At 41.5% G+C, this 21155-nt stretch overlaps 1 pseudogene; it reads left to right on the forward strand.

The window, feature by feature from the left end:
• The first annotated feature begins 4363 nt into the window (after positions 1–4363).
• On the forward strand, positions 4364–4591 carry LOC120368389 (U2 spliceosomal RNA; annotated as a pseudogene).
• The last annotated feature ends 16564 nt before the right edge of the window (positions 4592–21155 follow it).

The raw sequence follows: 21155 nt of genomic DNA on the forward strand, positions 1-21155 counted from the left end.
GAAGAATCTGGGTCAGTGGGAGTTTATAGCTGTAGAAGCAGCCAGACCAGGTCACGAACTATGGTGAGTCCACATCTCACCTGGTGGTCAGAGTGACCATGAGTACTCTTAAGAGAAAAGGCTCTCATACCAAACTTGTTACTATGCAAAAAGTAAACCCAGCCCCTTTGACATCTGTAGTCCCTCTGGAAAATTCGTCATCGTGCTCGCACATGGGTACGTACACACACACACACACACACACACACACACACACACCCCTATCCCCAAGCTCTTATTAGCTCCCAATTCACTTTGCTCACCTACTTTGCAGAAAAGATTTAATAAATCCTTTAAGTCTGTGTTGCCTCTCCCAGGGGCATTTGCATTTATAAAAGAACCAATAAATAAATGCATTATTTTATGTAAGAAATTGGCAAGCCAGGTGGAGCAAGCATTTAAGCCATAGTAGATCCCTCATTTAGACATAGATTACACCGGAGTGTGTGGATAACTACTGTACCTATTCAACATGCAAAGCAGAGGAACAGCGTGGAGACTCGCACGGAGGAGAGCTGAATTCTCAGAGGGCTGCCACCAACTCAGCAGTGAGGGGCTCAGACCCTTCACCTCCCTGGGTGTCCATGTGCTTCTCTGTAGAATGAAGGGTGGGAAGAAGAATCAGTCCCCACCACTCCTCCCACCACCTCCTCTCCTCATCCCTCTTCCTTTTCTCTCACTGTTGGGGTGGCTGTGTGGATATCAGAGTTCAGCTGTACAAGCCAGAGTGGGAGCAGCAAGCTGGTGGCAGCAGGGAACTACCGTGTGCTGTGCTTTCCATAACATGAGCTCCACCTCTTCTAAGCCACTCTTTTCTCCAGTACTGACTAGCTGATCTCCAACATACCTGATGGTCTAGTTTCAGGATTAGCCCTGTGGTCTGACCTCCTGGCTACTCCAGATGGATCTCTCTCCAACCTCTCCTGTGCATTTGACCTTCTCTCTGGGCAGAAATGCACCTGGGAAAGGAACATATCTAAACCGGCTGTATCAGAGCAGCCTGCCTGAGAGAGATCAAGCAGGGTACAGGTAAAAATGTTAATAACAATTAAAAATAGAACCTGCAGAACAGGTATTGCTCTTTTTCAGTCAGCGGAAGCCTGGTGCCATTATCAGAGTGATCCCTACCAATCTGATGAGTGTGGAGAAGGCCACAGAAACCAGCGAATGCTGGCGTGATGTGTGTTATTTTAATGTTTCTGAAATCCTATTCTTAGTCTGCACACCTTGTCCGAGGCTCCGATGTTATCCAGGTGATTCATCATCTAATGCTGTTGGCTTCAACATGGATTTAATGGTAATTAAACCAAGTGCATGCTCTGTGAAGATTTATTCACTTGCAGGTCCTTCAGTGCAGGCCACCAGGTATGCCCCTGGGCTCCTGCCGCAGCTGATCAGGAGCTAGGTGCTGAGGATATGCAGTGAGTTCCTTCCCTCCGCTCAGGGGCAGGTGTATGGATGGGTAACTTTAATATGACGTTGGATACAGAGAGGGCCAAAGCAGCATGAAGGAAGGCTCCTGACCTTCCAGGCAGTGAGCTGGGGAGGTGCAATCTGCAGGATGAAAGGAGTTCCCCAGGTGAGCAGGCGGAAGAGAATGGCATTCCCAGCAGAGGGAGCTCTCTTTTTGTATATTGTGGACAGGAAGGAAGTGGGAGATGGGAGGTGGGAAGAAGGTGGTCAGAAGGAAGAAAAGGGATCGCATTCTCTCCCTTTCCTATTCCCATCTGCACTTTTTCCTGCAGAAATAGAGAGAGAAGAAACACATCTAGGGTTGGTTTTTATCAGCTCAAAGGAGGTAGAATAAATTTGGAGCACTGTTTCAAATAGCAACAAAACAGACACATCAGAAAACCCCACCTGAACACAACCTGAATGTCTATTCATAGGAAAATGCTTAAACAAACACAGTACATTCGTATATATTATGGAATAATATGTAGTAATTAAAAAAATAAGATGGCTCTATACGTACAGAGATACCCCCAAGAAATATTAGCAAATAAAAAGCAAGTAATAGGAAAATATATATAGTGTGTATGTTCACATTGATGTGAAGAAATATGTGCATCTTACTTGCATTCATGTATTTCTGTGTATTTATATACACGCACATTTATAAACACATGGGGAAAGGTCTGGAAAGATTCTTCCGGGGAGGGAAGTGGGATTGGAGGGTGGCAAAGAAGGACTTTCACTTTCTGCTCAATTCACTTCTATATTGTTTTATTTTTACCTGAGCATATATTACTGAGGTAATTTTTTTTTTTTAGTTGGGGGAGAAAGCAACTGGATAGATGTGAAGCTCTTCAAAGGAGACCTATAAAGTCATCTTTGTTTTGTTCTTTCTTCTCATGTTTCTGCATTCTGGGCATTCTCCTAAACTGGGGAGAAACCAAAATGCCCAGAAGTTCAATTCTGCAACTGTCATCATCCAAAATGCCAAACGGAAGAACCAAAGTGTGCTGGATTCTATATTGTTCGGAAGGGGCAGTTAACTTGTTGACTCTTGGGAGCTGTTTTTCTAGCACTAAGTAATGCGAGGGAGCCCTTATGTGATCATCTCTGAGTAAATAAAGAAGTGAAATTGCAATTGAAATGAATAATGACTCAACTTTAAGGCTCTTATAGAGAATATAAGCTAAATTACAATGTGAATTTAAATTGTGTCAGAGGCACATTACCCCAGTGGCAATATTTTCTAAAATATCTTTTTTTTTTTTTTTTGAGATGGTGTTTCGCTTTTGTTGCCAGGCTGGAGTGCAATGGCACAATCTCAGCTCACTGCAACTTCCACCTCCCAAGTTCAAGTGATTCTCCTATCTCAGCCTCCCAAGTAGCTGGGATTGCAAGCACCCACCACCATGCCTGGCTAACTTTTGTATTTTTTGTTGAGATTGTGTTTCACCATATTGGCCAGGCTAGTCTTGAACTTTATTATACTTTTGTATAAAAAACATACTCTCACCAAATCCCAAAAACAAGAGACTAAATGCAACCTTGTCAGAGCACAGAGGTCATATTTTCATCATGAGTATCCCAACAGCTACCCCTCGATTGATGTTATTTTCCAAAAACCTTAAACCCCTCCTACTAAATTAAAACTCCATTTTGTATACTAAACACAGGCGATACGCCTGCCTTGGCATCCCAAAGTGCTTGGATTCAGGCGTGAGCCACCGTACCCCATCTAAAATGTCTCTTCTTACCCAGCTCCACCTCCAAGCACACACGCCTCTCACACATCCATGATTTTGTTATCTAGTACAAAGCCAACCACAAAGCAGAACATCTAACACTAACAAATGTTTGGATGATACACTGTTAGAGCAGCTCCCACCAACACCAGATAGGCTTAGGGGATCATTTCACTCTTTAGGATCTCCCCTACCCAAGCCTGCAAAAAATTTCTAAGCTTATCTGGTGCTGGTGGGAGCTGAGTTCAACCCCACTAGACCACAGAGTCCCAGACTGTAGTCCCAAGTTCAACCTCTGGTTCATGTCAGACCTAGCAAGAGTTTGGGGCCACCTTAACTTTTCAACTTGCCAGGAATAGAAACTTTGATGGCCTTTCCCACTGTTTATTTATGTGGGTCAGGTCACTTAACCTGGGTAGGCTCCCATTTCCTCACATCCACAGGGGTGTGCAGTTTCTAGACCAGAGAATGTGTTTAAACTGCATGTCACCCTTGAAAAAAAAAGTTCTGAAAGTAAAGAAGATCCTCTTTTTGAAGAGACAAGTCTCACACCAAAACAAAGCAATCCATATAAGACCCTTTACTTTTGCCTCAGGAATTCTCTCTCTCTCTCTCTCTCTCTCTCTCTCTCTCTCTCTCTCTCTCGACAGAGTCTTGCTCTGTCTCCCAGGCTAGAGTGCTGTGGAGCGATCTTGGCTCACTGCAACCTCCACCACCCAGGTTCAAGCGATTCTCCTGCCTCAGCCTCCCAAGTAGCAGGGATTACAGGCACCACCATGCCCAGCTAATTTTTGTATTTTTTTCTTTTCTTTTTGTAGAAACAAGGTTTTGCCATGTTGCCCAGGCCAGTCTCAAACTTGTGAGCTCAAGCAATCCACCCACATCCCAAAGTTTTAGAATTACACTGTGACGAGCCACCTCAGAAATTCTCTAAGTGGAAAATTAGTGATGGGAATATTACCCCTGATAGCACAGAAGTCTCCACATCCAAATTTGTCCAAGGTTTATTATTGGGGTCCCTGGACATAATCCAAAGGGTTTACAGCCTAGTTGGATGGGGGAGGAATCACTATTTTGAGTACCCCCTCTCTGAAATTTAGCAAGTTTTATATTTTAAATATAATAACATCACTTCTCAGCCTTTTGGCTGAGATCAAGTGTAGCATCCGTTCTTATCAGTTTAAATATAGTAACAAACTACAGTAGGATTATTGGTACCTGTGGCTTAGTCACCAATAGAAATCAAGATAATTTCATATAACATTATAGTTACCCCAGATATCTCAAAATATTTGCCCTGATCACTATAGCAAAATTATGGAAGTTACGTAACTTGCCATTAGATCTTTTTGTATAATGTTTAATAACAAGAACATATGAAAATCATAGACTTTTAAAAATAGTTTAATAACTGTATTAAGAACTACCAGTGTGACAGGTCCTCTTCGTTGGGTTACCATTTGATGTTTCTGGCTTTGAGCTGTTTCACTCACCCCTGAGTTGCAGGGACTGAGCATAAACAAGCTCCACTGTTAGAAAGAACAACGGTTGACTAAGCATGGAGAAGGTATACCCAGATGCATTTTCAGTCCAATGTATTTTCTTTTCATAACCCAATTTATTTTCTTTTACTGTGTTATCTAAAGGCAGTATTCTGAGCGGGATGCATAAACCTCACCAGTCCGCCGAAGGAATCCATGTCCAATAAAGATTAAGAACCTCAGCTCTAAGTGAGGTTAGAATGGGGTTTGCAAATGTTGCTCAGGGTCTGTGTCAATGTCACTTTATTTAAACATTCCTGAGATTCAGCCTCCAGCTCATTGAGCTCCTCCTAACCAAATATGTGAAGGAAGAAGCTGCATCTGTATAAACATCATCCAGCTAAAGTGTCAGGTTTCCTGCTCTTCTTCACAGTTGTTTGAAGCCAACAGTTAAAGACATTAAAAGGATCAAATATCCTGTGTGGCTGGAAGAAGAGAAAAGAACTTTGGAATTACAAACCAAGCATTTTGGTTTAACTCTGCTACCCTGTTTCTTTGTTTGAATTAAGTGCAACCAATAAGTGCTCCAAAAATGAAAGAATAAGACATAAACCTGTAAGTTACTGGTTTAATTTTCTCAGTAGGGCATTAGGGCATCACCTAATAGCTGCTTAACAACTTGATAATGAAGAGTCGTGGCTTCTGATCAGTGTCTAGACATGGCGGGACGAATGTATTTCACCGTGATCTGATCCAGTTACCACTGTGTTGGGAAGGGCTCTGAGGCCATCTCCAGGTCTGAGGAGGGGAAAGGTGCTGTGGTAGATCACTCATGTCTGCTACAGTAAAGGGATGGAGCTGTGTGCATGCCGCATAATTACCCCGAGTCCAGCGCTAACTGGTGCCAGTGGCCACTTTTACTTCAGACCCAGATAGAAATATATTCCTGAACGTTCCTTCCATATCTCCACTCTGTGCTAAAGAGATAAGGGAACCTGAGTTCCTGTAACTATTTTGCCAACTTACTGCTTTATACTGATGAACAAGGAACATGAAACACAACATGACATTGTATAAAACTGTCTGGGATGCAAAAATATTATAGCACAATTGATAAGAGAGAATTTACTTTAAAAATTAATTAATTAATTGATCAAAGAAATGGGATTCCTGTGCTTCTTCCTATTTATTGGTATTACAAAGTTTGACCTCATGATTTCTGCTTGGAAACACTCAAACTCCCAAATCCAGTGCTTACTGACTCACCTTCCCTGGCTTTGTTTCTTCTGTAGGCCCTTATTGGTGGGGAGCAGGGGGAGGGGATGTTAATGCAACCTCGAATATACAGAGGACTTTCTAAAACACTGTCTCCTGTGATGCCTCCCAGCAGACAGGAGAGGCTCTGTTATAATCATTATTTCTATTTTGCAGATGAAGAGACTGGGGCTCCAGGAATTGACTTTCCCAGAATCCCATTGTCACTTCAGGGCTCTCAAGATGTTGCCTTCCAGAGTTCTGCTTGCTTGTATCAGGTCGTCCTAAAGAAAGGAAGTCATTAAACAAGAAAACAAACCAACATTCCATAATGGATTAAAAATATACTGTCATTCACCTATTAGCTCTTCTATGTTGGCCCGGATGGAGGTGACATTTCTGGTTTTCTTATCTTTTCTCTTGTTCTAGCAGAATTTAAGGAATCTGCTTAACCATTTTTACTTTGTTCTACTGCCAGTCCAAACCATTTTAATCCATGGATTCCCAAGCCAAGCTTCTAACTACAGCTCACCAGGCATCCTAGTTGGACTGATTTTGTTTTTGTTTTGAGAAATTATGAAATAGGCAAGTTGTCTTACATGTAAGTATTGACCATTTGAGAAAAGCTGCTATTTGCCCCCAGTTAAAATATACAAGAAAAGGAGAGGGATGGGTTTGGGGGCTTGCCTTAAACTAAACTAATCAGGATGGTCATTCCTAAGTAATTCATGTTTCCTAGCGGTCTTGTTAAATCAGTAGGTAGGATTCCTGGCCTCAGATTTTGCCACAGCTACTAGTCCAATTCCCTGATCTCTGTTCACCCACACCACAGCCCTGGCCTCTGGCCACAAGAGTAGAAACATTCTGTTGTTTCATCTAATTTTGTACCTTCATTTGTGCATCAACTATGTGCCAGTCATCCTAAAGAAACTTACAGCCAAGTTAAAGACAGAGAAGCGAAAGGGCAATTTGATTTTTAAAAAGAGCACTCTACAAAGCATATGTTTGTGAACCCTGGTCTTTGGGATTCAGGAGAAATTTTCTGGAGGAAGGGTCACGTAAACTAAGGCGTTAAAGAAGAGCAGGAGAAAGCAAGGGGAAGGAGGGAAAGAAGGCAGTCAAGGTAGAAGAAGACTCGTGCAAAAGGCAAGTAGGCAAAAGAGTGAGTTCAAGTCTAGAGCAGAGAATGTAAGGGATGGTACAGAGGTGGGGAGAAGTGGGAAGAATATGGCTGGGAAGGTAAACAAGAGCCAAATCATAAACAACCTCCCATGTGAACTAAGAATTTGGGACCACATCCTGACAGCAATAGGCAGTCACTTTATTATTTATTTGATCAAAACTGCATTGACTGCTCCATGGAGAATGGACTTTAGAGGAGCAATATTGCAAGCAGGGAGGCCCATCCAGGGGAAGCTTTCTGGAAGCCTGAAATATAATGGGGAGAGTAGAGATGGAAAAGAAAAATAATTTCACAATCACCGGGTCAGCACTCCAGTGTGACAGGTAGCTCTTGCTAGGTCCTCTTCATTGGGTTACCATTTGATGTTTCTGGCTTTGAGCTGTTTCACTCACCCCTGAGTTGCAGGGACTGAGCATAAACAAGCTCCACTGTTAGAAAGAACAACAGTTGACTAAGCATGGAGAAGGGTTCATTTTAGGTCTCACGTCCAGTTAATAAGTTCCAAGGTTTGTACATATGTTTCATTATAGACACCAATTCTGATGATCAAGTCTGAGACAGATGTCAGAGTTTATTTTAGGATGCTCAGGGAAGTAAGGAAGCAGAGGAAGACATCTTAACAGTGGTCAGGCCAACCCTCATAGAGCACTAAAATGTCCCTTAAGACATCACGGTAACTCCAGAGACTCTAGAGAAGTCTGGCAGCCAGCATTTCTCTGCCTCTGCTTTTGTGCCACTGTCTCAACCACCAACTCTCTGGACACCTCAGAGCTTCTACTGCCTCATGGCTTCTGTCACCACTGGGTATGTGTGCTGTTCAGTTTGCTGTAGGAGGCTTTCCCCATACCTTGACACCCTGAGCCCCAATCCAAAGACCTGAAATTATCTTCCCTGATAGCTCAAGGTAGCAAACTCCTTGGGAGGGTCGTTATTGGTTTTGTTTGGGCTATTCACCTATCCCTGCACTAATCGCTGGCTACACGTGTATCCTCAGGCCAGGAGGATACAACCTCATGTGGTTTAATTCAACCACATGTCATGGGGAAGAGTTCTCCAAGAAAGTGGTGATCCACTAGCAACTTCTGGCAACTTTTATGAGAAGAAAAAAAAATGTCATTGGCAGGCACTTTGGGCTTCACAGCTTGTCCCAAAGATAACACTTTTCTAAATGTAAGTAACTACATTTAGTTAATGACTTCAAGTTTCAACTTTCTCTGCTGGAAAATAAGTTTGTCAGGATGCTAGTTTTAAAATAAATCTTACATCTATGGAATATTCATAAGAATTTGTGCAGAAAGGAATCAAACAAAGACAAATTATTACACACTGTCTTTTTCTCTATCAAGAGTCTTTTAGGAAAAAAAAAAAACCGATACCAGTTATGTTCCTTTGGTTGCAAGCAACAGAAATCAACACTGGCAAACCTAAGCAAAGTAGAATGTATTGGGAGAATATTGAAAGAGCCAGTCACTGGAACTCCTGGGATCTATGAAGCAGGAATCACAGGACTGACTAACTTTATAGCAGGAATAATATGTCAAAGCATACCTTTAGGAGGAAACAGCTCCAGATGCATACAGGGGGTCAAATGATAAAGAAAAGCAAGAAAATCATCCACATAACAGTCATGATAATGGTCCCCTTAAGAGCGAAGGCAGAACTAGCTACATAATTTGTGGGCCTCAAAGCAAAATTAAAATGCAGGGCAACTTGCTCAAAAATTATGAAAAATTTCAAGAAGGCAACTGCAGACATTAAACCAAGCATGAGATCCTTCAGAGCATGGAGCCTTGTATGACTGCACAGGTCCCAAACCCATGAAGCTGTCCCTTAGGGAAGAAGAGGATTTTGACTGGTGCAGAGCATGCAGAGGGCTTTGGTTGGTTAATAAACTGGATAATCATGCTACACGGCCATTTGCTTTCAGTTCTTTGTAAATCTTTCATGTAGCTTTTGCATGTTTCTTTAATTGTGTCATGTTATACTTCACAATACAAAAAAAAAAAAAAAAACCTAACTATATTTTCTGTCCTTGTGTCAACCATAGAACATTCAATATTCCAAGGAATCTGAGTGGCAAGTATAGGTCAAGTACCCTTGTCCTGGCTGTGCAGAGGATATTACTACTATTAATAACAGCAAAAATGAGAGGGCAAACAAGAACAGGATGAAGAATAAGAGGAAGAAGAAGAAGAAGAAAGGAAGAAGGAGGAGGAGGAGGAGAGGAAGAAAAAGAGCTAATACCAGTAGTTGCCACATATTTTAGGTATTATTTCTAAATTAACTCATCAAATATACTCATAACAACCCTATGAAACAGAAACTTTTCCCTTCAGCTTTCCAAGTGGGACGTGGGTAGTGTGCTTGGACTTTCTGAGTACTAAGAGCTCATGCCATGAGAGGAGATAATACTCTAACAGGAAGCTGGGTTTACTCGGATATAGAATGGATTGTGAATAGCCATGAAATAACAAATGTCTATTACACAGGTCAAATTTCTTAAAAAGAGGGCTTTACTACAATCTAGTCCTTCTTTTTTTTTTTTTTTTTTTTTTTTTTTGAGACAGTCTTGCTTTGTTGCCCCTGCTGCCCCCGCTGGAGTGCAATGGTGCAATCTCAACTCACTGCAACCTCTGCCTCCTGGGTTCAAGTGATTCTCCTGCCTCAACCTCCTGAGTAGCTGGAACTACAGGCATGCACCACCACGCCCACCTAATTTATGTATTTTTTAATAGAGACGGGGTTTTGCCATGTTGGCAGGCTGGTCTTGAACTCCTGACCTCAAGTGATCGACCTGCCTCAGCCTCCCAAAGTACTGGGATTACAGGTGTGAGCCACCATGCCCAGCCTATTCTTCTTATATATAATAATCATTTGTTGGTTTTCAAAGCTTAATGTCCTAAGCTAAGTAATATATAGGAGAGACAAAATTAAACAAGACAGTGACCTCCCAGATACTATGTCACTTAAGAGAAAAAGGGAAAAAGAGGGACTACACCCCCTAAGGAAAGTTAAAATGAGGACATTAAGGAAACAATATATGAAGTGCCTAGTAAGTGAAGAAGGTGAGTCTAGGACATGTCCAGGGTCATCACTATCATATCACACATCACATTCTCAAGGTAGCTTCATTCCCTGCAAAGTTGAACTCAGAAAACTCACAGTAAGTTTTCTAAGTTTACTGTGAGTTAAACTCACAGTAAGTGTGCCCTCAGATTTAACCTGGCCACAGCCATCATCACTTATTTGCCAAACTAGAACAGCTGAGGAGCACGACTACACACAGACATTAGGTTCACAGATATGCAAGCCTGCCAAATGGAGACTCATGAAGAGGCAGAAATCTGGAAATCCCATTAGCGACAGATGCAGTGCAGCATACGTGTCTAGGGGGGCACTGGCCCGAGCCCTTGGGGAAAGGCAGATCCATCTTGGATCATGACAGCCACTCCAAACCAATCTGAGGCCAGCGTGAGGGTGAGACGCGGCACAAAGAAGGGGTGGATAAAGCCAGGCAGTTAGCAGCCATCTACTTGCCCCAAAGTAGGGCAAAGACTCCTAGGTTTCTGAGAGAACAAGTTCAAGCCCTTGGAGGGCCTCGAATTTGTTAATGTTTGAATGGGAACCAAAGCGTGTGACTTTGAATCCTACCTCTACCACTCCACCTTGGGCAGGTTACTTCACCTTGCTTTTTCTTCTCTGCAAAATGAAAGTCATACATTCTAGGGTTTTGTAATAATTAAATAAAAAATACACATATACTGGCAATAGTAATTATTGTTAATTGTGTCCTATGTAAAATGAGGATGTTAAATGAAAGAATCTCTTGCTTTCTAACGCTAACATTCTGTGATGATACCTGATATAAGATATCCCTGCTTCATTCCTTTTCTTCTTAACAGCATCTAAACATTTCATGATTTTGGATTTCTGTAACAGAATCAGCTGTTTGAAAGTATTACCTGTGTGTCTATTTTCACTTCTGTTTTTATGCCTATTAAAATCTGATGATGTTCGTGTACTAGCTCACATAAAAGACAGCTACTTTCACCTAACCACTTCAACATTTGTAATCAGTGCCACCAAATGTTGACGCGGGAGGGAAACTTGGAGATTTAACTTGTGTATTTCTACTCAGTCCTACCTTCCACAGAGAACTCATTCAGGAAGGGATGAATTGAGGCTGAAAGGGACACACATAAATGTGAATATAGTCACGTGACAGGAGAAGTCTAGATTTAGAAGTTCAACGTGGAGATTACGCTTGCTGAAAATAATCTTAATGTATATTTTAGTGGTAAATTGTTAACATTCTTTCCATATTTCCTGACCTCAGCTATTCCCTTTCCTCCGCTGTGGTTAAGGGTAAAATTCAGGAATGGATAACTTTCAGAGAACCAAGGAGACAGGATTTTGCCTGTGGTCAGGGAAAAAAAAAAAAGAAAGAAAGAAAGAAAAGAGAGAGAGAAATTTCAGTTGCTTCGAAGCTGGTTTGTGAGAGGTCAGCGGTGGGGAAGGCAGAGGGAGGCGGTCTCTCCAGGGACCTCGCCGAGGCTCCAGCTCCCTTTTTGTTTTAATCTGGTTTGTGGTCCCGCTGGCCCAGGGAAAACATGAACTTGCACTAATGTAGCCCAGGAAAAATATTGGAAGAAAAAAAGCTTAGATACTTTGTATAAACTACAGAAAATAAAAGCAATAAACTGCACAAGCAGATGAGCCTTTCCTGATGAAAGCGCTGTGATTTCTCAAAGCCAAGAAAAGAGTCCTCAAACACATCCTCAAAGAGATTTGATTGTTTATTGTGGTGTCACATTTACGACCCACATAAGTAGCAGTCAACTAACATCTTTATAAAACTCTGATTTATAGGTATTTTGATTGGGCTTTTCTGCCTATCGGGACCCCAAATGTGACAGGGCCACCTCCCTATTTGCATGAGGAATTCTTGTAGTTATTGAGTACTGTGGGCGTCCAGTAACCAAGATGGTTACTGTTGATGACAGTTTTACATATTCTACTTTTCCAAGGGGCAAAAGTCACATGCATATGACCAAATTCTTGGTAGAAGCTCTTTTCCTTTCCTTCATGACAATAATCAGAGACAAATAATTTCCTTAGGAAAAGGTCTCTAATAAAATTATGAATAAATCACTCGGACTGATCCCAAACAAAGAAATCAATTTGATTTGTAGAAGCTAAGCCCTTTAGATTCTTCTGCAACATTTCAGTAAATTCATTTTTAAAAAACAGCAGCAAAGCACAACTTGGTCCTGTAAATCATGTAGATCACCCGGTCTGGGAGAGTAGACTAGGACTAGAAAAGATGACGGCAGTCATCCGGCAAATGTTGAATTTCTACCCCCAACCCCAAAAGGAACAACTACTCTTTCAGAGCCTAGTCCTGACTCCAGGGCTGCCCACAGTCTTGCTCTCTGAAAGCCCTGTAGAAAATTAGAGGGGCGGAAGGCAATCATTTAAAATAGATCACATTCGGGTTTATTAAAAAACCAAAACAGCTGGCGTATTGATTTGCAAGCTCTGTAATGCCGTTGGTATGCCCAACCTGGCCAAGATATTAAAAAGATATTTAAGGAAATGTCAGTAAGTGTCTCAGGCACAAGCTTTGGCATATTCAACCAGCATTGTGGTGCTGTGGGTAATTCATCTTCCTTTATGTTTTGCTATGCGGCACAGAGGGGAGGGGAATTTACAAAATGATTTACTGTGACACATCCATTATAATGAAAGCATGTGCCGCTTGCCAGCACTCCTGGCCCATCTTCTCCCTCCCAGATGCTCGGCCATATGTCCCACGCTTGGCGTGAGAGACAGTTGTGTTGGTAGAGAAGGAGTACTGGGATCTCTGTGTTTTTAACAGAAATCCCGGAAAGCTCTGAGGTTGCTGGCTCAGGTAAGAAAAGCAGCAGGAAAGGGCCCATCGTTTGGGACTAAGTGTTTTTAAAGATGCTTCGGTGCTGTAACCACAGGACGGAGTGAGATTTACTGTCTCCTCAGGGCCGGGAGGATGGCTGAGAGAGCTCAAGCTTCACTCGGGGAGCTTTCTACCGTTGCTGGCCTCCCAGCTCGAGTTCTTTCCTGCCTCACCCCTCCCCAAGAGAGCTGGCTGCTCTCTGCTCTGTCTTCAGCAGCAGCCGGTTCCTCAGTTCCCGGGGCCTTGCATTCAATTCTGAGCGGCCTGCATTACTGCTGCTTCCTGAAAGCAGCTGCTACTTTGACCACGTGGATCTTCTGACTCCCTAACTATTACAACCCTAGCTTAATTGCCTCTGCTCCCGGAATACAATCAGCACTTATTGAACACCTACTGTATGAAAGACATCTTGCTAGGCCTTGTGAAAAAAGAAAGAAATTCGGCATAGAGTTGGTTTTGCCTTGAAAAGTTTACCATCTAGTTGTAAATTAGTCTTGTGTAAATTGCTAGGACAGAAACCCCCCGTCTTCTGTCCTAACAAACACTGGGCAGGTTTCTTAACCTCTCTGCACCTTGGTTTCTCCGTCTCTAAAAGAGGGAATAGTAGTATACAGGATTGATGTAAATAAACTAATATGTCTAAAATGCTTAAACTAGTACAGGGCACATAATAAGCACTCAATAAATGTTAGCTAAATTTGACCCCTAGTTGGAGGAAAGAGGGAAAAAAAATGAATAAAATTATATTTATGTGCTGTACCTTGTAATAAAATTTAAGTATGTTCACTGAATTCTCCTTACAATGTTTCGTAAGGTAGATATTACTGTTACTCTTTAATTTTTAGTAAATCGAGGCTCTGCTAGGTTAATACTCTGTTCAAGTGTTCAGTGTTGACAGAGCTTACATTCAAGGCCGAAACTACTTGGTGCCAAAGCCCATGATTTGAAAAGACAAATAATTTAAAATTTAAATAATGTTCACAAGACACTAGAGGTAGTCTAGCAAGGTCAGTCTCTGATTGATTTCCCAATAAATTGCATGAGAAGACATTGCCTAAGAGTTCACTCTGATATGGAGCTGGCAACAGCAGGGAGCTCTTCCCACCATAGTCCTGAATGAAGTATCTAGGAGCCATTCTCGGAAGCCAGGGAGGGCAGTCGAATGGAAAGGGCTGCCTGGCAGGAGCTGTGTCTCTGGGTGGAGGGAAACGGCCATCCTGCTGGAACCAGCAGAGAAGGGGCCAGGAAAATACTCTGATCTTACCTCCTACTTCCTCTCTCCTGCCAGTGCCCTTGGGTAAGCAAACCCTTTGCTGCTGTCTAAATAAGTCATCCTCCCCAGGCAGAGAAAAGGATGGAGAAGAGTAGAGAGAGGACCTGGTGGTGCAAATTTAAGATATCCAACACAGGAAGTTTGTTATAAGATTAGATAACTTACATGGCGTTGTATCTGCTACACAGAAGATACGGATCCCCTGATGGTTACTATTATTTCTTATTTGTCTGGCTTTGGTTGGCTTGGTATTTACGTGTCCAGCTCAGACCCTCTGCCTTCACCACAAACAAAAGAGTTTTCTAATCCCTGTAGTAGCGTGAGAAGGGACTCACTAAAAAGCCAATTAAATTTCTTGTCTACAATCTTTGGCCTCTATTTTTTTTAAAGGAAGCTTTAAAATGGGGTTGGGGGTGGGGAGCTTAGAAATCATTTTTTTAAACACAAGCTTTGTAATTTGTCACAAAGCTCGTTGGAATTTCTTAACAGAGGAAAGGGGCCTGTTTGTTTAGATTGCTATGCAACAGGAGGCATTGAGTAAATGGTTTCCCAGTTTTTATTATTTTAAACTTCACCCAGGAGAAAATTGATCCAAGAAAGAGAGGAGGAATGAGAATATAGACTCTAATGTTTCCAAAATTCTGAATGGCACTGCAAATAGTAGAACCCTAAAACAAACATTCATAAACAGAAAATTATCTTTGCATTTCTCACTTTTAAGGTAAAATCCATAGAAAATATGTCTTCACCTATTCAAACAGATTTTTTTCCAGCCAATTCATATACTATATGCTAAATAATTACTGAACATTAAAAATTTATCACTTGCTACCAAATATCAGCAAAAGGTTACGTTGCTGCAGAAGAATTATTTTTTATCTCCATTCTTGGCCCCACACATACAGAAAGCACAACTAGGCAGAAGCCATCACTGATGAAGAGGAAAAAGGAGCAGATGCCTCCTCAAGTATCACCCCATCTCAAACTCCGTTCCCAGTTTTTACAAAAGCTTCAGATTCCCCCATCGAGCTATTTTTTTAATGAGGCCAAGAGGTTTGGGGTTGACATTCATGTTGGTGCTGACTCTCGCAGGCTGGCAGGCTTAAGGCAGTTTCTGAATTTTCTGTTCAAGCTAAAGGGGAAAATGCACATGTGTAAAGTGTCCTGAACTTGGTTAAATCAGACATCTGGAAGCCAATGGTGGGGAAAGAGAGCAAAGGTTACAAGAAAAATAACACTCGGTAGCAACCAGCAAAACAAACTTTTGTCTGGGGCAACAAGAAGGCACAGCAAACACATCAGCCCATGTGGCACCAGCTCATCTTTTTCAAAACAGTGTCTCACTGCTTTTTCTGACGTCAGGAGATACGAAAACATAAAGAAGTAAATACAAATAATTAAAATGCCTCTACCCAATCATTAAAATGCCACTACCCTAACACTTTAATGGATTTCCTTCTAGTTTTTTACACATACATATTCTATAGGTGTGCATATATAAGATTGCAAAGACATACGAAGTATATTTTACAACTGAAAAACAGAATTATTTTACTCTTGCAGTTTTGTGTGTCGTATTTTAAGTCTGCGTTATCTTTGTACATTCCCTCATATCATTACATATTGTCAGAATGGCTGTTTTTTCAGTTAGCTATGTAATAGTTCATCCTACAGATGTAGTATAATTTAACCAAGCTCTCGTTGTTGGCATTCATGCTGTTTGTCCAGTTTTTTTTTACTGTTATGAATAATATTTTGAAGAATATCCTTAAAAGAATATATTTGTAATTCTACCTGTAGAATAAATTCCTAGAAGTAAAATTACTGGATGAAAAGCAAGCACTTAAAACAGAGTCAAATTTGCCATCTAGAAAAGTTACGTCAAGCCTTGGTCTCGTGAGTAGTTTAGTAAAATACCTATGTTATTATACCCTATCAATCTGGAGAATTACCATCTTTAAAACTCTTAGCCTATTTGAGAGGTAAAAGTGTTGCCTTAATATTTAAAATTTTTATTTTTCTTACTTAATAGTAGTCTGAACATGTATTGACCACGACAAATCAGTTTTTGTCATCTTTAAAAACACTGACTTCCTTTTGACTGGACTTCAAAGTGCCAGTTTCTGTAGAAAAGTCAACTTCCATGGATGTGTGAACATAGCCCTCCTAATATAAATATTACAAACTCCATATCAGCCTTAATTTTAATAATAATGCCAAACAATGGATTCTTTTCTGTCACATTTTGCAATATACTCATGTCAGCTTTCAAAGGCTGGCACACCCTGGAATTACAAACACAGTCTGTGGCAAGAGATATTGGCAGCTCTCCAACCCAGAATGACAAGCAAGCATCCCTGTCATTCTGAGCCCACAGGGTGATGGTACAGGGACAGGGGACCTAGTGACACGGGTAGCCATTGGCCACCTGACACATGTTCACCCCTCGCATGCTAGAGTTCCTAACTTTCATGCCAAGAACCCCTCCAACAGGTGAAATCTACAGATCTCTTCTCAGAATAATGCCTTTAACTGCTTAAAATAAATACATACATAGAATTATAAAATAATCCAATTATATTGAAATATTGTTATCAAAACATTTATAAAAATCTGTGGCATAGTAATGTAGGTGCTGATTAAGCACTATTTAAGAAAATCTAGCAGCAGATCTAAAAACTACCATCATAGCAAAGGGGTTAAAAAAAAAAGGTAAAGATATTTCAAGATATCGCAACAGCTAATGTAATATGAAAACATTTATTTCTATTAGTGACAAAGTCCAAGTACTGCAAATACTGTTGTGGTTTATTGCCTACATTCATAATGAAGGTAATGACGCATTTCAGTGAGAGTTCAGTAAAAGATGTAATTTTGTTTTCCTGTCTTGGAACGCCTGAGTTCTCTCCATGGGCCCTAAGTTAATAACCCCTGGTCACATGAAGTGTTCTGAAAGTAGAAAGTTATGTAAATGCATTATCTCCACCTCCTCCTACTACTAGAAATGTTACATTTTCTCTGTGTCCTCTTTTTTTTCTTTGCTCTAATTACTACCATTCTGGGAAGCTGTTGGAACAGTACAGTAGGGTTGGCTGCAGTTGGAAGATCTTAGTCAAAGGGTTGAAGTCACCATGTTAAAAATGCTGTACTTGATGAAGTTGCAGACCCGTGCTCCCGGATGGCATGGCGCACGTAGCACCGTTACACCGCACTGTGATTTAACAACCCATGCCTGAAAGTCAGAAGCTCAAGGTTCTAGCTACAGCTTTGTCACTAAGCAGCTGTGTGACTGTGAAAAAGCCCCTTGACATTCCTGAGCCTTAGATTTTTATAACTCAAAAAAAAAAAAAAAAAAAAAAAAAATTGGAAAAGACCATCTCCCCTTTCAGGCTCTCACAATATTTGACTTTTAAAACTTTTAACTTCCATTGTATTTTGATGATGAGTGTATCCTTCAAGAAGAGTTCTTTAGCATCCAGAACAGATAGGTTTGCCTGTTTTCTAAAATAAAGTTTCAATCTGCTTCTTTGTCCCTGCCAGTCCCCCTTTTCCATTTCTCCTTTATCCTCTTTGTAAAACGAGCGTCTTCTTTTCCTGAAAACAACAGAATCTGAATTCTTCTGTTGATGCTAAAGCAGAACTTGAAGTTTCTCTGGATATTCTGTTTGTCATATGACTTCTCCAGTCAACTCTGAATGCCCAGGCTAGCCAGTGTCCATTTCAGCGTTGGCTCTAACATCCCCAAATCTCCACTCAAGGAGCATTCTCCCTTCCTCATTAGGTAAGCTTTTCTAGGTCTTAGGCAGGGATTTCTTAACTTTCTATGTGTTGCTTTGCTGAACAAAGTAAAGCATTCTGTTCTCCTACTCATATAGAGTTTACAGAGTAAATATTTCTGAGAGCTTTTCCTTCTTTATAACCTAACGTTTTTAAACACTTGGCATTGTGCTCTGTTCAAGTGGTTGAGCCCAGATTCAGGAAGAGCCCTGAGCTTTTGGTGTCAGAGTGAACAGGAGTGCTGGGTGAATGAGGCAGCCTGGCAGGGACACCATAGGCCCCTTGAGCCCTAAGAATACTGACAATGCTAAAGAGAAAGACAGAGGCAGCCTGCTCTTGGCGAGCCCGGGCAGGGTTCCCTTTGATGTGAAGTCTTGCTTGATATTGCTTTGTGTGTCTGCATTTGTCCTTGGCAGGCGGAAAGCAGTTCCTTTCCAACAATGAGGTGCCCTTGTGTATCGCTACCATCCACCAAAACAGTGATGCATGCAAGCAGCTCTCAGGGTGATGAGGTAGACAGAGTGAGGTTGAGGCTGGTGAAGCGGGTGGGGAGGACTCTCAAGGAGAACCCAAGTGTCAAGGTGAAGATGTTAGCAAAGAAGCTGCGACCGGCCTGAAACTGCACCAGGGCTCTCGAAACATTTCGCTGATTGCACCTTGAAGTAGGAACAATTTGAGAGGGATACAGAGTAATTAGGAGCAAAATGTTGAAAGTGATTTCTTTTGATTGAAATACAAAGAGGTTTAGAAATGCTGACTGCAATTGCCTCAATTTAGTCTGGGTCAAATAGTAGCCTGTGAATGTTAATCATTACAGTTGGGTCTGTGGACATCATTAGTGCTGTTCTCTAAATATTTCTAGTTCCCCTTCTTTTCAAACACACGGAAGATTGTAATTACTGGTCTCTCTGTCTGGACAGAACCATGTGACTAGTTCTAGCCAATAAGCAGAAGTGATGTGGGTCTCTTCCTGGCTGCGATATTGAACTATTGATGCAAGACACCCCAGAACTCTTTCTCTCTACAATGAGGGTCACTGATATGAGGACTCTATTATGTCAAAGTCCTCCTGCCAATCCACAAGGGCCAAGTAACATAAGCAAGAAATCAACATTTTTTGTTTAAAGCCACTAATATTTGACTGTTTTTCATTATAGAAGCATAACCTAGGTTGTTGTTAACTGCTACAGGCCCCAAAGACACCTTTCCTTGTCCAATTGCACTCACAGAGATTAGATATTGAAACGATCTTTGACTTCCTTGAGAAAGCACCCCTGCCTTATTTAAGCAAGGAACTCTTATAGCCAGGGAATCTCTCCAAGGGAGTAGCATTGGAAGTCGACTGTCTATGGTTGCATCTCAAATCCTCAAGCTTTGGGAAGCCCATGTTGTTGTAGAGCCATAATAGGTTCCAAGAAAGAAGCAAGAAGATGCTCATTGAGTCTTGCTTAGCCTAAAAGGAGCCATGAGAGAAATTCATCAACAGACTGCATTAAGTGTCTATTTGCATATATTTCTGTGGTCAGAGGTTGCAGTCCCTAAGCAGCTTTTAATGTAAGAGTGAAAAAAGTGATAAAGAAGAATATGGTTAGAGAAAACTCAGACTCTAAAGAACCTAGAAAGAACACTGGCTAAAAATCAGAAGAAACACAGTTTGCACTGAACAGAAAGTAATGCGCAGCCCTGGTAAGGCATAGAAGAAGGAATATTGATTGGCACTTCCTGTGAGGTACACGAGAGCTGCAATTAATCCGGAAATGCTTCAGGGAGGTGTTAATTTAAAGAACGACTTGACATTTACAAGGAAAGATAGAATGGTGGGTCAGGAGTAGGAGAGACAATACAGCCTACAGCTCTTCTTGGAAAAGGACTCAGATACAGGTAAGGATGGCTTTACAAATCGCCTTTTTTTTTTTTTTTTTTTTTGAGACACAATCTCACTCTGTCACTCAGAGTGGAATGCAGTGGCGTGATCTTGGCTCACTGCAGCCTCCACCTCCTGGGTTCAAGCAATTCTCATGCCTCAGCCTCCCCAGTAGCTGGGATTACAGGTGGGTGCCACTACATCTGGCAAATTTTTGTATTTTTATAAGACATGGGTTTTCACCATGTTGGCCAGGCTGGTCTCTAACTTCTGGCCTTAAATGATCTGGCCACCTTAGCCTCCCAAAGTGCTGGGATTACAGGCATGAGTCACCATGTCTGGCCAGATCAAACTTCTTTAATGACCATTTGTAGGCAGGCACCTGTAATCCCAGTTACTTGGGAGGCTGAGGTAGAATATTCACTTGAATTCAGGAGGCAGGGTTGCAGTGAGCCGAGATTGCACCATTGTGCTCCAGCCTGGGCAACAGGAGCGAAACTGTCTCAAAAAAAAAAAAAAGAAGTTTAATCTGAGGGACTCAGTGGGGTGTTACATTTTCAGGTAAGTCGAGAAGAGAAAAGTCAAGTGGACTGATAGAGAATTTTTAAAATAACTAATGCTGGCCGGGTGTGGTGGCTCACACCTGTAATCCCAGCACTTCGAGAGGCTGAAGCAGGAGGATCATTTGAGACCAGGAGTTGTAAATCAGCCTGGGCAACATAGTGAGACTCCATCTCTAGAAAAGTGATAATCATCAATAAGCTAGGTGTGGTGGAGCACATCTGTAGTCCTAGCTAATTGGGAGGCTGAGGCAAGATAATTGCTTCAGCCCAGGATTTCAAGGCTGCAGTGAACTATGATCACACCACTGCACTCCAGCCTAGACAACAGAGTAAGACCCCACCTCTAAAATAAATAAATAAATAATAAAAGTAACTAATGTAAATAGAAGTAGTCCAGGCAAAATGCTTCAGGAAAGGGCGACAGGCCAAAGTCACAAAAAATGATATCAGCAGAAACATTAAGATTAACACTTGGAATGAGGGTAGCTTTGGGACCTGAGATGCCAAGAAAGAGAAAAATGCACGCTTCTGTATGAAGGACTGGCTAGTTATAGTAATGTGACTGAGAGTGCTAACTATCTTCCAATGTTCA

Source organism: Saimiri boliviensis, chromosome 9 (genome assembly GCF_048565385.1).
Source record: "Saimiri boliviensis isolate mSaiBol1 chromosome 9, mSaiBol1.pri, whole genome shotgun sequence".
Taxonomy (NCBI): Eukaryota; Metazoa; Chordata; class Mammalia; order Primates; family Cebidae; genus Saimiri; species Saimiri boliviensis.